The sequence below is a fragment of the Muntiacus reevesi genome, chromosome 15, assembly GCF_963930625.1.
Source record: "Muntiacus reevesi chromosome 15, mMunRee1.1, whole genome shotgun sequence".
In the NCBI taxonomy this organism is placed as follows: Eukaryota; Metazoa; Chordata; class Mammalia; order Artiodactyla; family Cervidae; genus Muntiacus; species Muntiacus reevesi.
This window is the reverse complement of record NC_089263.1, coordinates 52,812,109-52,824,985: the sequence shown is the minus strand read 5'-3', so window position 1 is coordinate 52,824,985 and position 12,877 is coordinate 52,812,109. Positions and strand designations below refer to the sequence as shown.

Here is a 12,877-nt window from a genome sequence, read left to right as displayed (position 1 = left end):
TTTCTGCTCCCTCTTGGTTTTGTTGAGCTTCTCTGTCCATCTGCATTTCTTAGATTTGAGGACACAGATCTTGTCTGTTTACCCCACCACCTGACCAGCACACCACCTCACACTCCGTAGGTGCCCAGGAAACCTCTGGTGGTTCAGTTGCTCAGTCGTGTCTGACCCTTTGTGACCCATGGGCTGTAGCACGCCAGGCTCCCCTGTCCTTCACTATCTCCCAGAGTTTGCTCAAGTTCACGTCCCGGGAGATACTGTGGTATAAGTCCAAGTGTGAATGGCTGCCCTTCTGCTCTCCCTGCCCGCCAACCCCCTGCCCTGGGGAGATGGGTGTTAGGCCTGGCGGGCTGACTCAGGAGCAGCGATGCCCTGTGGCCCGTGGCGCTCATGCTCTTTGGTGGGGGGGGTGCCGGGGGCCCTGGCTTCCCAGCCTGCCTCTCCCCGCCCTCACAGGTCCCGGCAGGCTGCCACCTGCCGCGGGTGGCTCCCAGGCACACTCGGCCCCACCTGCTCCCACGTGTCCCCTGGGAGTGAGTGAGCTGGTGAGGCAGCACTGGCAGCTAGCGGGTGAGGGGCTGCCAAGGGTGGCACCCGCCCCGGCCCTGCCTGGTGGGTGGAGCGTTGGGGGGCACAGCCGCGGCCCAGACACATGCTCCCAGCCCAGCTGCTTGCTGGGACCGGGACGGGGGGTGGGGAACGGCCACGCCTCTCCCACTGAGCTCTGTGGGCGTGCCCGGGGCAGAAGGTGCCAGGACGCCAGCCTAGAGCCCCCAGCTGGCGAGGGTGCAGGGGAGCTGTTTGGGGCCCACGACCTGGGGTTGGTGGCTTCGCGGGTGTCCCACCGTTGCTGTGATCCCGCACTCTATGCTCTGGCTGTTGTGAGCCACACACCCTCCCTTGCCTGCCCATCGCCAAAAAGGTTGACTTTTGCACGAGGCCCAAAGAAAGGAACTCTGCAGCCTCATGATCCCTCGCCACCATAAAAATAGGGTTCTTTGCGTCACCCCCAAGCACAGATGCTGCTGCTCTGCCAGGAAGAGAGGACAAGCCGGCCCTGAGCCACTTCAGGCACTGAAGTGTGAGAACAGGACCACCCCTGCCTCCCTGGCCTGCCTAATCCCCTAAATCCTTCTTGGTTGCGTGCGTGCTAAGTCGCTTCAGTCGTGTCTGATTCTGTGCAACTGTAGCCCGCCAGGCTCCTCCATTCATGGGATTCTTCAGACCTGAATACTGGAGTCGGTTGCTGTGCCCTCCTCCAGGAGATCTTCCCAACCCAGGGATGGAACCCATGTCTCTCCATCTCCTGCACTGGCAGGCAGGTCACCCCCCACCCCCCACCCCCTGCCAACCAAAAGCCTGCAGCCTGGCCCTCAGGAGACACTTTGGAATAGAAGTGAGCTCCTTGGGGCAGTGGAAGGAGCCAGAGGGTGGACCTGAGGAATCCTGGCTTTCTGGACTCAATGGGACCCTGCACCCTTGTGATGTTCCTCTCCTGGCCTCAGTGTCTGTATTCCGCAGATAATCTGTAAGGCTCTTCTGGTTTTAAAATGCTGATTCTTGCACCTTCTGCTGTTGGCTGGGATGGTACGGGTCCAACTTGGCACCCGCCCCCCTGCCACTGCTCCTGTGGCTGCTGGTGGCCTCCCCGCAGACATTCAGGCCTGGAGCCCAGCGTTAGCTGCTGGTGGCCAGGCTTGAATCTGCCTTGTAATACGGTTCCTGGGACACTGTTTGTGGGCAGAAGTTCTTCTCGGAAGAGTTGAATGTGGTGCCTTCCTGTGCTCCTGGGGCTGCCCCTACCACTTTGCTTGGTGCAGGGACTCGGAACAGGCGCTTCCTAGCATCAGATAAGTCCACCCACAGAGCAACACAATGGGAAGTGGCAGGCGTTCTCAGGGACACTTGAGGTGTCCTCCAGTCCCGTCCCTGTGGGTTTCCCCGGGTTCTTCAGGGATGTGTGGGCACCTGCCTGTTTTCAGAGTTGGCAGCCCAGAGTTAGTAACTGTAGCGAGGTGCTGAGTCTCTGTGCCAGCCTCCATCTAAAGGAGCCAGACATCCTTTAGAGATGATCCTCTTCCTTTTACAGATGGTGTGGCTCAGAGAGGGCCTGCGACTTGCCTGAGGTCACACAGCAAGTAGTTTTGCCCTCACTTGGTGGTGTTTGCATTTCCGGGTGCTCCCTCCCACGGGAGGTGCTCCCTCCTCCTGGGTCAGCTCAAAGGAAATATTTGTTTTCCTTTCTGAGAACAAAGGCTGGGCTTGGTTCATTTCTGTGAACACAGCCACGAGGACCGGCAGTTGCCAAGTGTTCAGGGGTGGGGGTTTCTGACAGTCTGGGACCCGCAGGTTGGTGGCCTTTAGTCGCTGAGTCCTGAGATGCAGTGTGGCCTCATTAGGGGAGCCGGTGCTCCTGGGCTTGTGCAGACCCGAGCTGGTTTCAAGCCCCGGGGACCCCGGGATTAATTGAAATGAGGTGGAACAGATGGATTGAGTCTATCAGCAGCTTTACGTGACAGCCTCTTAACATAAAAGCACTTCATTACCCACTCTTTCCGCCGGGGCTCCCTGCCTGAGTCGGAGGGAACGTGGCCGAAACGGGAGTCCCCCAACCCCGTCCAGATGGAATCACAGGCACGTGGCCGACGGCCCGCCTCTGAACAGGCGGCCGGGGATAATTCATCAGGCTTGTGTCTCTGCACAGTAGCTAAATTTACAGGATTGTTCTCCTGGCTGTAACGTCACCAAAAGTGGGCAGTGCCGCGGGGGTTGGGGGTCAGGTCCCTGTTGCTATCAGATGAGGTGGCGTCATGGGAATCTTGATTGGTTGGGGATGGGGTCAGCAGGCTGTCGCTGTGGAAGGTATGAGACAAACATCACCCTAGAATCGCCCCAGTTTGGGGTCTCAGGGAAAGCTCACCAGCCCAGAGGGCCCGGCTTGGCCATTGCTCTGCTTCCTGCCGTTAAACTGCATTACAGCATGTACCATGGTTCTTTCCAATTGAAAATTCTGGTAATTCTTGTCCTGGTCCCCTCATGTGATGTGAAGAGGAGGTAGGTTCGGGGAGAGGGGACCTTCCCCTGTGTTTGGGTATGTATGTGTTTGCCATCCAGGTTGTCAGGCAGTTTTTGTTTGGGCCAGCATGCTATTGAAGGGTGTTCAGGAACCCCTCTTGGCCCCATCAAGGGGGCAGCTTTGGAGGAGCGCTAATTGATGGCAGGAGCATAAACCCTCACGATGTGTGCAGAGGCTGCCTGGAATACTAGCCCTGACTTCCCGGGTCTCTCCGTGGGGCGCCCTATGAGCGCCTCAGCCTTCCGGGATCCCAGAGGCGCCTCACCTGCGTGAACCTTAGCCATGTGGTTTCTGGAAGAGTTAGGGCTCTGGGGTTTGCAGTCTCGCCTCCTCTCTTGGGGCCCTGGAATAGTTGCTGGGGTCATTGCATACGTGTGCTGCCTTTCCTGTCTGAGTCACTTCTTTTGTTTAGGAATTTTATTATGTTTTAATTTTTAAAATAAATTTTATTTTTGGCTGTGCTGGGTCTTCTTTGCTTCATGGGCTGTTCTCTAGTTGGGCGAACGGGGGGTACTCTCTTGTTGAGCACGGGCTCTAGGCATGTGAGCTTCAGTCGTTGCAGCACTTGGACTCAGTAGTTGTGACTCGCAGGCTCAGTAGTTCTGGCGAGTGGGCTTACTTGCTCTGAGGCGTGTAGGATCTCTGGACCAGGGTTCAGACCCACATCTCTGACATTGGCAAGCGGATTCTTTTCCACTGAGCCACTGAGGAAGCCCTATTGAGGAATTTTAAATTCCCCTTGCTTTTCTTCACTTGCTCATAAAACTGTCACATTTGGGATTTTACCATTGGAAAGCCTGATATATTCAAACCGGCATTACAAATTCACTGTGAGGTGTTTGTAACTTTGGTTTTCGTCTAACAGGCATGTTAAATGTGGGATCTTCAGACACGTGGTGGCTGATTTTGCCAGGTAAAATACTTGAAGGCATACGAAGCAACTTAACAGGGGACTCAAGTAACTCATAGTAGTGGAGCAAAGTAGTTGGTTTTCAGAACTCGGTCCCTTTGTTCATGTGAGAAAGAGAAGACACCACTGCCAAAAAAGAGATCTTAAAAAGAATAAAACCAAGCACTTTGCCATGAGTTGAGTCAGTCTCATTTTGTCAGCGGTCACTTAGCTGCTGCCTCTTTGCTGTCTCTGCATGGGAGGAGCTGACTGATGAGGCAAAATGTGAAAGTGTTGCAGGCGTGGGCAGGTGAAGCATTAAGAGTTGAGGGCAAAGGCAGTCATGTGTGACTAAAGGCATCAAGGCTGGCTTCCTGGAGGAGGTGGCATTTTCACTGAGCTTTGGAGGATGGATAGAGTTCTGATCTGGTGGCAATGGGGGCTGGCATGGTGTGAGGCAGAAACAGCGCCCAGTGGAAAATGAACAGTATGCACAGAACAGTGTAACCAATGGCTTGACTCGCTGGCCACACATGGTAGCTAATACATTTCCTGGCTCCCACCTTTACCTGTGGAACTCCTAAGCATTCTGCACAGCCCAGCGCACAAGGGCCCACCTCTGGGAAGTTTTCCCAGTCTTGTCCAGGCAGAGTTTGGCAGTGTACCTGGTGCTGTGCTGGGAGACTGGTCAGGGCCCAGCAAGGTGCTCTGTGTGTGGTTTTGACTCTCTGAACCCAAGACTTAAGGTCTGCTGTGTGTGTGTGTGTGTGTGTGTGTGTGTGTGTGTGTGTGTGTGTGTGTGTGTGTGTGTGTGTGTGTGTGTGTGTGTGTGTGTACATGTGCGCATGCATGCTGGATGCATACTCAAAGCAGCCACCACTCATGTTTCTGATTCTCAGTATTGGATAGGTCTTTGTGTTTCTCTGGCTATGTGGAAGGCACATTTTGCTGTCTGGACCATCCTGGTCTCCTTGGAAACCATGAGCATCATCTTTTTCCTGGATGCCTCTCCTGGAGTGTTTGTCTTAACTTCTCTGGGATCTCTCTCTTATTGGCTCTATATTAACGGCTCCTTTTCAAACCCTCATGGAGGGTCATTCCATGGACCTAAACTCATGACATTTAGCAGCGTTTGTTTCTCCTTCCTGACAAAATGTCAGACTGTAAAATTGTTTCATTTGGCAAGAGAAAAAGATTTCTTTCTTTCTTCATGAAATCATTGTTCTTGATCCAGTAGACCCAATGTTCACAGTGGAAACTGAAGATAACCTTTGCCGCAGATATGGAAAGTGTTTGCACCCGGCAACTTTTCTGGGACCTTTTGTTTCTTCCACCAGCGGAGAAAGTGACCTTTCTCTTTGAGCTTGCACTGAGGTTGGCAGAAGCTGTGGCAGCATTTTAAGCCTTTTCAGTGAGGCCCCTACATTGCCGCAGGTGGTGGGTGAACGTCTCTGGGATCCTTGAACCTCTGTTTTCCAGGGGCTGATGCTCTCGGAGCTGATCCTCCACCCCACCCTTCCCTTCCCACAGGGCTTCCTGCCTCTGGCATCAGCACAGGCACCAGAGATGCAAGCCAACCTCTGCCATCATCCCTGGGTTCCTCTGGCTCATGTTTCTTCCCAGCTGATGGCGGCTTTGTACTTCCTGATGGGGGATGGTGGAGTACTGTTTGATTTGGAGTGGGTGATTTTTAAGAAACCAATAATCCACATCATTTTTCATGTTGCATTGTGAATTGTCTCAGGAAAAGGATAATTTTTTTTAATGGATCTGTCATGTTCACAGTTCCATAACTGATAAAGAGATACTGCTGATCATACATTCTTTGTGGGAAGCCATGCCATGGGGTTAAAATGATTTAAAGGGATAGAACCACATTTATAGAACCTTTTTTTAAAATTTATTTTTGGTTGTGCTGGGTCTTCATTGCTGCGCCTGCTTTCTCTAGTTGCAGCTCTTGGGCTCTATATTCTTCATTTCGGCGCACGGGCTTCATATCGCAGCGGCTTCTCTTGCTGCGGAGCCCAGGCTGTGGGCACTCGGGCTTCATTCGTTTCGAAGTCATGGTGCATGGGCTTAGTTGCTCCGTGGCATGTGGGGTCTTCCCAGACCGGGGATCAAACCCCCGTCCCCTGCATTGGCAGGTGTATTCTTATCCACTGTGCCACCAGGGGAATCCCAGAATCTTCAGAATGTTGGGAAAACTTGCTCTTGTCCTGACCACTCTAATAGAGTTCTGTCATTTTGGTATATTTTTCTTTGAGGGTTTCTTCCCTTTGGCATATCTTTAATTTTCTGCACTCAGTTAGGAATTCTTTTATTCATTTAAGCATTTTCTGCCATCTTCCCAGCAAGGGTAGTGACTGTATCGTCCATTACCCAACCACTCCCCAATGTCCGTTTGTGGCATAATAAAGTGTGGCTCCCTCATCACACACCCTGTCATGCTTGGGGGTGAAGCTTTGATGGGAGTGTTTTAGAGCTTCTGTTTACTATTCTGCTGTTGACAGTTTTATGGCAGACAGCTTACTCAGAGTTTGGGGGTACACTCATTCTGAGGTGAGTCGAGGGGGTCATTTTGCAGGATGGGTAGCTGAGCTGAGTCCTCCTGTTCCAAATCAAGGGAGGTTTAGGGTTAGGAGGCACAGGCTCATTTTTTGAGGGCTTCCAAGACATTCGTCTGCCATGACTGAGTGGGTGCACTATTTATAAGTTCTGGATAGAGACTGGCTAGAAAGGAATTAGGAGGCCTGACCCCACAGGGACCTACTGGAGGCTGCTGAGTGACATGCTGAAAGTGAGCTTCACCGAACACCAGCTCCAGGAGCCACAGGTCACCTTGGGCCCGAGGGACAGACCAGGTAGACTAAGGCATCCAGGCCTACCCTGGGGTCCCTCCGAGCCCCTGCTGTGCTGCCCCCAGCCTCTGCCTCCCCCCTCCCTGCCGCTTCCAGAGTCCCCCTCATCCAGAGGGCAGTGATAGAGCCCCATCTTGTTATCCTAAGACTTAGCGCTGACATCCGTAAAGTGCAGGCATTCGGGAAACTGCAAAGCTCCCTTGGGAGGAGTAAGGTTTGAGTAAGTTTGGGAGGGATGACAAATTTGTAACTTGAAGCGCTGGCCTGTGTGAAGGTGACAGGAGGGATCTCGAGGGCTCGGGTGACCCCTGGAGCCAGCCTGGAATGGCAGCCTGGGCCCTGTGTTGGGAGCAGTGCTGACTAGTGGGGTCAAGCATTTGGCATCGTAGGCTCAAGTGTTTGGCATTATGGGCTTGAGGCGTTTGGCATCGTGGGCTCAATGAAGCTATGAGCCCAGGTGCTGGTCTTGTTTGCTGTGGGGAGGCCAGGAGGTCCCACCGCCACCACGACCACTTGCGTAGCTGTGAGCACATCTGAGTTCTGTGCACGCCAGGTGCCTCTGGAGTCAGCTATCCCTCTCTTGTGTCATTCTTCCTGCCACCGGCAGAGCCCCGTCACCTGTGAAGCCTAGAGTGGGGCACCCTCTCCCGTGTTCTGGGTTTTCTGCACTGGGTACATCTGTTCTTGTCCCAAGAGGATTCTTGGAGGAAGGGAGCGTCTTCCTTCCCCTCGGCTTCCTGGTTCTGAGAGCTTCTCTCCACCCGTGACCCGTGGGAGCCAGTGCCCTGGCCTCCAGACGGCCCCTTGTCACTCCCTGTGTCCTCCCGAGGTGGCCTCCGGAGAGTCCGGATCAGGAAGCTGGCAGTCTGCGGGCAGTCAGAGTTTCTGAGCTTATTGACACTGCGTGAAGCCAGATGCTGCCGCTGCGACCCCCAGCTGGGGTGCCAGACGCTTCCTGGAGGCTGTCCTGCTCAGTCGGTCCCTCCCCCAGGTGTCAGGCCTTGTTTGTGTCAGCACAGCCCTAGAAGGAACTTCCGAGTTGATCAGTTCAGTTCAGTCATTCAGTCGTGTCCGACTGTTTTCGACCCCATGGACTGCAGCACACCAGGCTTCACTGTCCATCATCAACTCCAGCAGCTCGCTCAAACTCATGTCCGTTGAGTCGGTGATGCCATCCAACTATCTCATCCTCTGTCGTCCCCTTCTCTCGCCTTCAATCTTTCCAGCATCAGGGTCTTTTCCAGTGAGTCGGTTCTTCGCATCAAGTGGCCAAAGTACTGGAGTTTCAACTTCAGCGTCAGTCCTTCTAATGAATATTCCAGACTGATTTCCTTTAGGATGGACTGGTTGGATCTCCTTGCAGTCCAAGGCACTCTCGAGAGTCTTCTCCAACACCACAGTTCAAAACGATCAATTCCTCCTAAATTTTAGGTTTGCAGCCTGGATCAGGTCCAGTGGACTCTTTCCCCCTTTTATGTTACAAAGCCCTTTCTCGCCCCAGCCCCTTGCTGCTGAGAATCCAAGTGCCACCACCCTCCTCTGACCTACTTTTGTGACTTTTCTTTTCGTCTGTTTAAAGTGGTTAGCAACGAGGTCCTTCCAAGATGCAGTTAGTGCACTTTCTCTTAGGAAAAGGGAAATCTGAGGTTTCCCCCACATTTTATCCTAGCATCTCAGACCAAACCTAAAGGAGGTGCAGGGCAGAGAGGGGAGGGGTGTACAAAGTCTGTCTGGATCTCAGCGCTTAAATCCCCCTCGCCTGCACCCTCCGCCTTCACTGGCCCTAGCCCAGTTCTCTGCAGAGGGAGGGGGTCTCCGCGATGGCTGCGCCCCAGGCCTGACTCTTCCCTCCCTCTGTCAGGCCACAAGAAGAATGGGGTGACATGAGAGGCCACAAGGCTTGTGTGTGCCCTCGCGCCTCATCGTGGCCTCAGGATGCGACAGTGGCCTTTGTTTCTGCCTTCGCAGAGGCCCACGCGGCACCGGGAAGGCTTGTTGGCAAATTTGAGGACTGCTCAGGGCCCATCTCCATACTCGTCCACGCCTGCAGCCAGCGGGGGTGTGGCCATCGCCCTCCCAGTGTCAGCTGCGCTCTCCACAGTGGCCTTCTGTTCTGAGTAGCGGGCGGGAGGGCCCAGTCGTCAGCAGCCTCCTCACGTCCCCACTAGATGAGGGCCTGGCCCGTCGCCCCGGAGGCCCCGCCACCCCGAGGAGACGCATTTGCTTAGCTCCGCTGTCTCCGGTGTTGAGGAGCATGACGGCCACTAGCCACGTGTGGCTGGCGCGGCCTCCAGAGTGCAGCTGGTGTGTGACAGAGGAAGTGAATTTTTCATTTACTTAGATTGAAAAACTGATCCTGGATTCAGTTATTGGAAGAATTCTAAGTGTGTCTGGAACAACTTGGGTGTGCGAATCTACTTATTCAGATCCTGTTTCCAATGACAATTTGGCATGCAGATTCCGATGTGCTGTGAGTGTAAACTACACAGTGGATTTCAAAGACTTAGTGTGAAAAAAAGTGTGAAATCATCTCTTTCATGGTGTATGTTGATTCGGTGGTGAAGCAATAATATTTTGAAAATGTTGGTTTAATTAAGCTATATTATTTGTATGTTGTCATTTGTTTCTCTTACTTTTTTTAAATTGGGGGATAATAGTTTTACAGTATTGTGTTGGCCTCTGCCATACATCAACATCAATCAGCCTCAGGTATACGGGACATTCGAAATGAACGTTTCCCATGTATTTCTGCTAGACAGTTCTCACCGTGGTACTCAAACCTCCAAGGCTATTTTTGCTGGAATACGATTAATGGTCCTTTGAGGGGAACAGTTAAGATCTTAGGGGTATTTTGGGCCACAGGGTTAAATCTTAGGATACCCATGAGGCTTTGAAAAGAACACATCAATAAAACATTGTTCATGAAACATTACTTCCTAACTGTGCAAGTGATACATATTGTGGGCAAATAAGAAAGCCCAGACTAGATAAAATTAAACATCCAGTTTTAGAAAGAGAATACATGATTTTCCCAGCAGTATTTTCCAGCAGTCTTTTGCTTGGGTTATCATTAGCATAATAATTCAGCTTTACATTATTGTGGAGACCTTCAAGATGATTTCACATTCTGTATCTGCTTCATAACAAACTGGAAAATTCTTGAAGAGATGGGAATACCAGACCCCCAGACCTGCCTCCTGAGAAACCTGTGTGTAGATCAAGATGCAACAGTTAGAACCGAACATGGAACAACAGACTGGTTCCAAATCAGAAAAGGAGTATGTCAAGGCTGTATATTGTCACCCTGTTTATTTAACTTATATGCAGAGTACATCATGAAGGATGCCAGGCTGCATGAAGCTCAAGCTGAAATCAAGATTGCCAGGAGAAATATCAGTAACTTCAGATATGCAGATGACACCAGCCTAATGGCAGAAAGTGAAGGGGAACTAAAAAGCCTCTTGATGAAGGTGAAAGAGGACAGTGAAAAAGCTGCCTTAAAACTCAGCATTCAAAAAACTAAGATCACGACATCTGGTCCCATCACTTCATGGCAAATAGATGGGGAAACAATGGAAACAGTGACAGACTTTGATTTTTTGGGCTCCAAAATCACTGCAGATGGTGACTGTAGCCATGAAATTAGAAGACGCTTGCTCCTTGGAAGAAAAGACAACTTATTAAAAAGCAGAGACATCACTTTGCCAACAAAGGTCCGTTTAGTCAAAGCTGTGGTTTATCCAGTAGTCAAGTATGGATGTGAGAGTTGGACCATAAAAAAGGATGAGTGCCAAACAATGGATGTTTTTGAACTGTGGTGTTGGAGAAGACTCTTGAGAGTCCCTTGGATAGCAGGGAGATCAAACCAGCCAATTCTAAAGAAAATCAGTCCTAAATATTCTTTGGAAGGACTGATGTTGAAGCCAAAGCTCCAATACTTTGGCCACTTGATACAAAGAGCCGACTCGGAAAAGACACTGATGCTGGGAAAGATTGAAGGCAGGAGAAGGGGCTGACAGAGGATGAGATGGTTGGATGGCATCATCAACTCAATGGACATGAGTTTGAGCAAACTCTAGGAAATATTGAAGGACAGGAAAGCCTTGGGTGTGGCAGTCCATGGGGTCAAAGAGTCGGACACGACTGAGCAACTGAGCAACAACAAATTTCCTCTATAAACATGTGCACCCTCTTCAAGCACCCTGATAATAGGGCTGGTGCTCCAGACACTTGCGCCACAGCAGAGCGGAAACCAGCGAAGACTCCAGAAGGGAATGTAGTTGGTTGACAGTGATAACAAGGAAATCTTCTAGAAGCTGGGCTGAGCACTTGAGTTTAGCATTGAGACCAGATAGGGACTCCATCACATTGCTAGCAATATTATTGTTTATTGAATGTCCCCAAGTTAAAGTGACTTAGTTTTGATGTGACTTAGCAGTTCTTGGCAGAGAAGGCAATGGCAACCCACTCCAGTACTCTTGCCTGGAAAATCCCAGGGACGGAAGAGCCTGGTAGGCTGCAGTCCATGGGGTCGCAAAGAGTCGGGCACGACTGAAGTGACTTAGCAGCAGCAGCAGCAGCAGTTCTTGGTGGTTTAATCCCTAAGTCGGTCTTGACTCTTGGCAACGCCATGGACTGTATACTGGAGTGGGTTGCCATTTCCTTCTCCAGGGGATCTTCCCGATCCAGGAGTCAAACCAGGGATGTTGCATTACAGACAGATTCTTTACTGCCTGAGCCACCAGGGAAGCAGTGACAGAACAGCTGACTTGGCTGGGAGTCCTTCCTTTTGCTGGAAGTGGATTTATCTGATTTTCCTGGCTGTGTGTGTTTTGCCCGAGGGTGCTACTGCGGAATCCTTTGGTGAGCACATCCAGCTGAGAAACTGCGTTGACTTTTCCCAGCCCTGAAGGAAGGCTGAGGCTGTTACACAACTCAGACTCTGCCCAGCACTGAGACTTGGCTTGAGAAAACACTGGCCATCTCGGATGCAGTGACATGCGACCTCAGATAGTAAAGAAAGATGTCCTCCAACACTGAGCACAGATGGGCCCGGAGTGTTTGGGAGTGGGGTACACCTCCTCAATTTCTGGTGTGGTGGGAGCCGTGGAAAAATAATAAGGAGGGTGGAGCTGATCATTTTGTACATTCTGCTGTCAAAAAACACGCACTGAGTCTGAGAATTAAATTTTACCTGGGGCAGAATGAGGACTGCAGCCCAGGAGACAGCACCTCAGATAGCTCTGAGAAGCTGCTCCCAAGAGGCAGGGGGAGGTCAGTGTATACGTGATTTGGGTGAAGGGGGAGTTCACGCAGTCAAGCACATATTTTTCCAGAAGGCTTCTGCTAGTCTGGTGAAGCGTTCTGCTAGTCATGAGGAACGGTTGTCACCATGAAGAATTTTTGTGCTTTTCTAGACATGGGGAGATACAAGAATTGGGCTCAGAAAATCAGCTCCTGAAAATACCTAATTATGTGAAGACCCGTCCTGCCAGTTTCTCCCCCGAGCACAGAGTGCCTCCCTTCTCCCCGCCACCCTGAACGCCTTTCAGGGGGTGTTGGGAATCAGCTGCAGCAGCGCAGGATTTAATCCTTGTAGAGGTCGATGGCAAGCGCCAGTCTGTAGCTGACACTGTGACGGTGTCGGCCTCTCCTGGAGCTTGCCAAGGCCGCCACTCCCATCTGAGGATTCAGAGAGCTCTGAGGTGATCAGCCGGGCCCTGCGGGATTAGCCGACTGTGTTCACTGTCCCCTTTCATTCAGCCGCGCTGGTTGGCAGCGTCCTGAGTTCAGAGAGTCCTCACGCCGTGCCGTAGTGACTGCTGGAAAAAAGTTGTCTCTCAATGGAAACTTTTTTTTTTTTAAGGTGTAAGCGGAGCTTTGTTGGTCAAGAGTTTCTATGGTGACCACTTTCGAAAGACCGAGAATATCACTGAATCCTACTGCCTTGCTTGTCTTCTGTAGAATTAGATATTTTATCTTCTGGGTTTGTGAGAAACAAAGCGCATCTGGGCAGGAAGGACCAACCTGCCCAGAAATACTGCGAGAAATACCCTG

The 12,877-nt window shown here is 51.5% G+C and overlaps 1 protein-coding gene across 4 annotated transcripts in view; it reads left to right on the top strand.

Annotated features, from left to right (window-relative positions):
• Positions 1-12,877, top strand: part of CCDC88C (coiled-coil domain containing 88C) — a 142,836-nt gene that overhangs the window by 48,600 nt on the left and 81,359 nt on the right. The window lies entirely within an intron of this gene.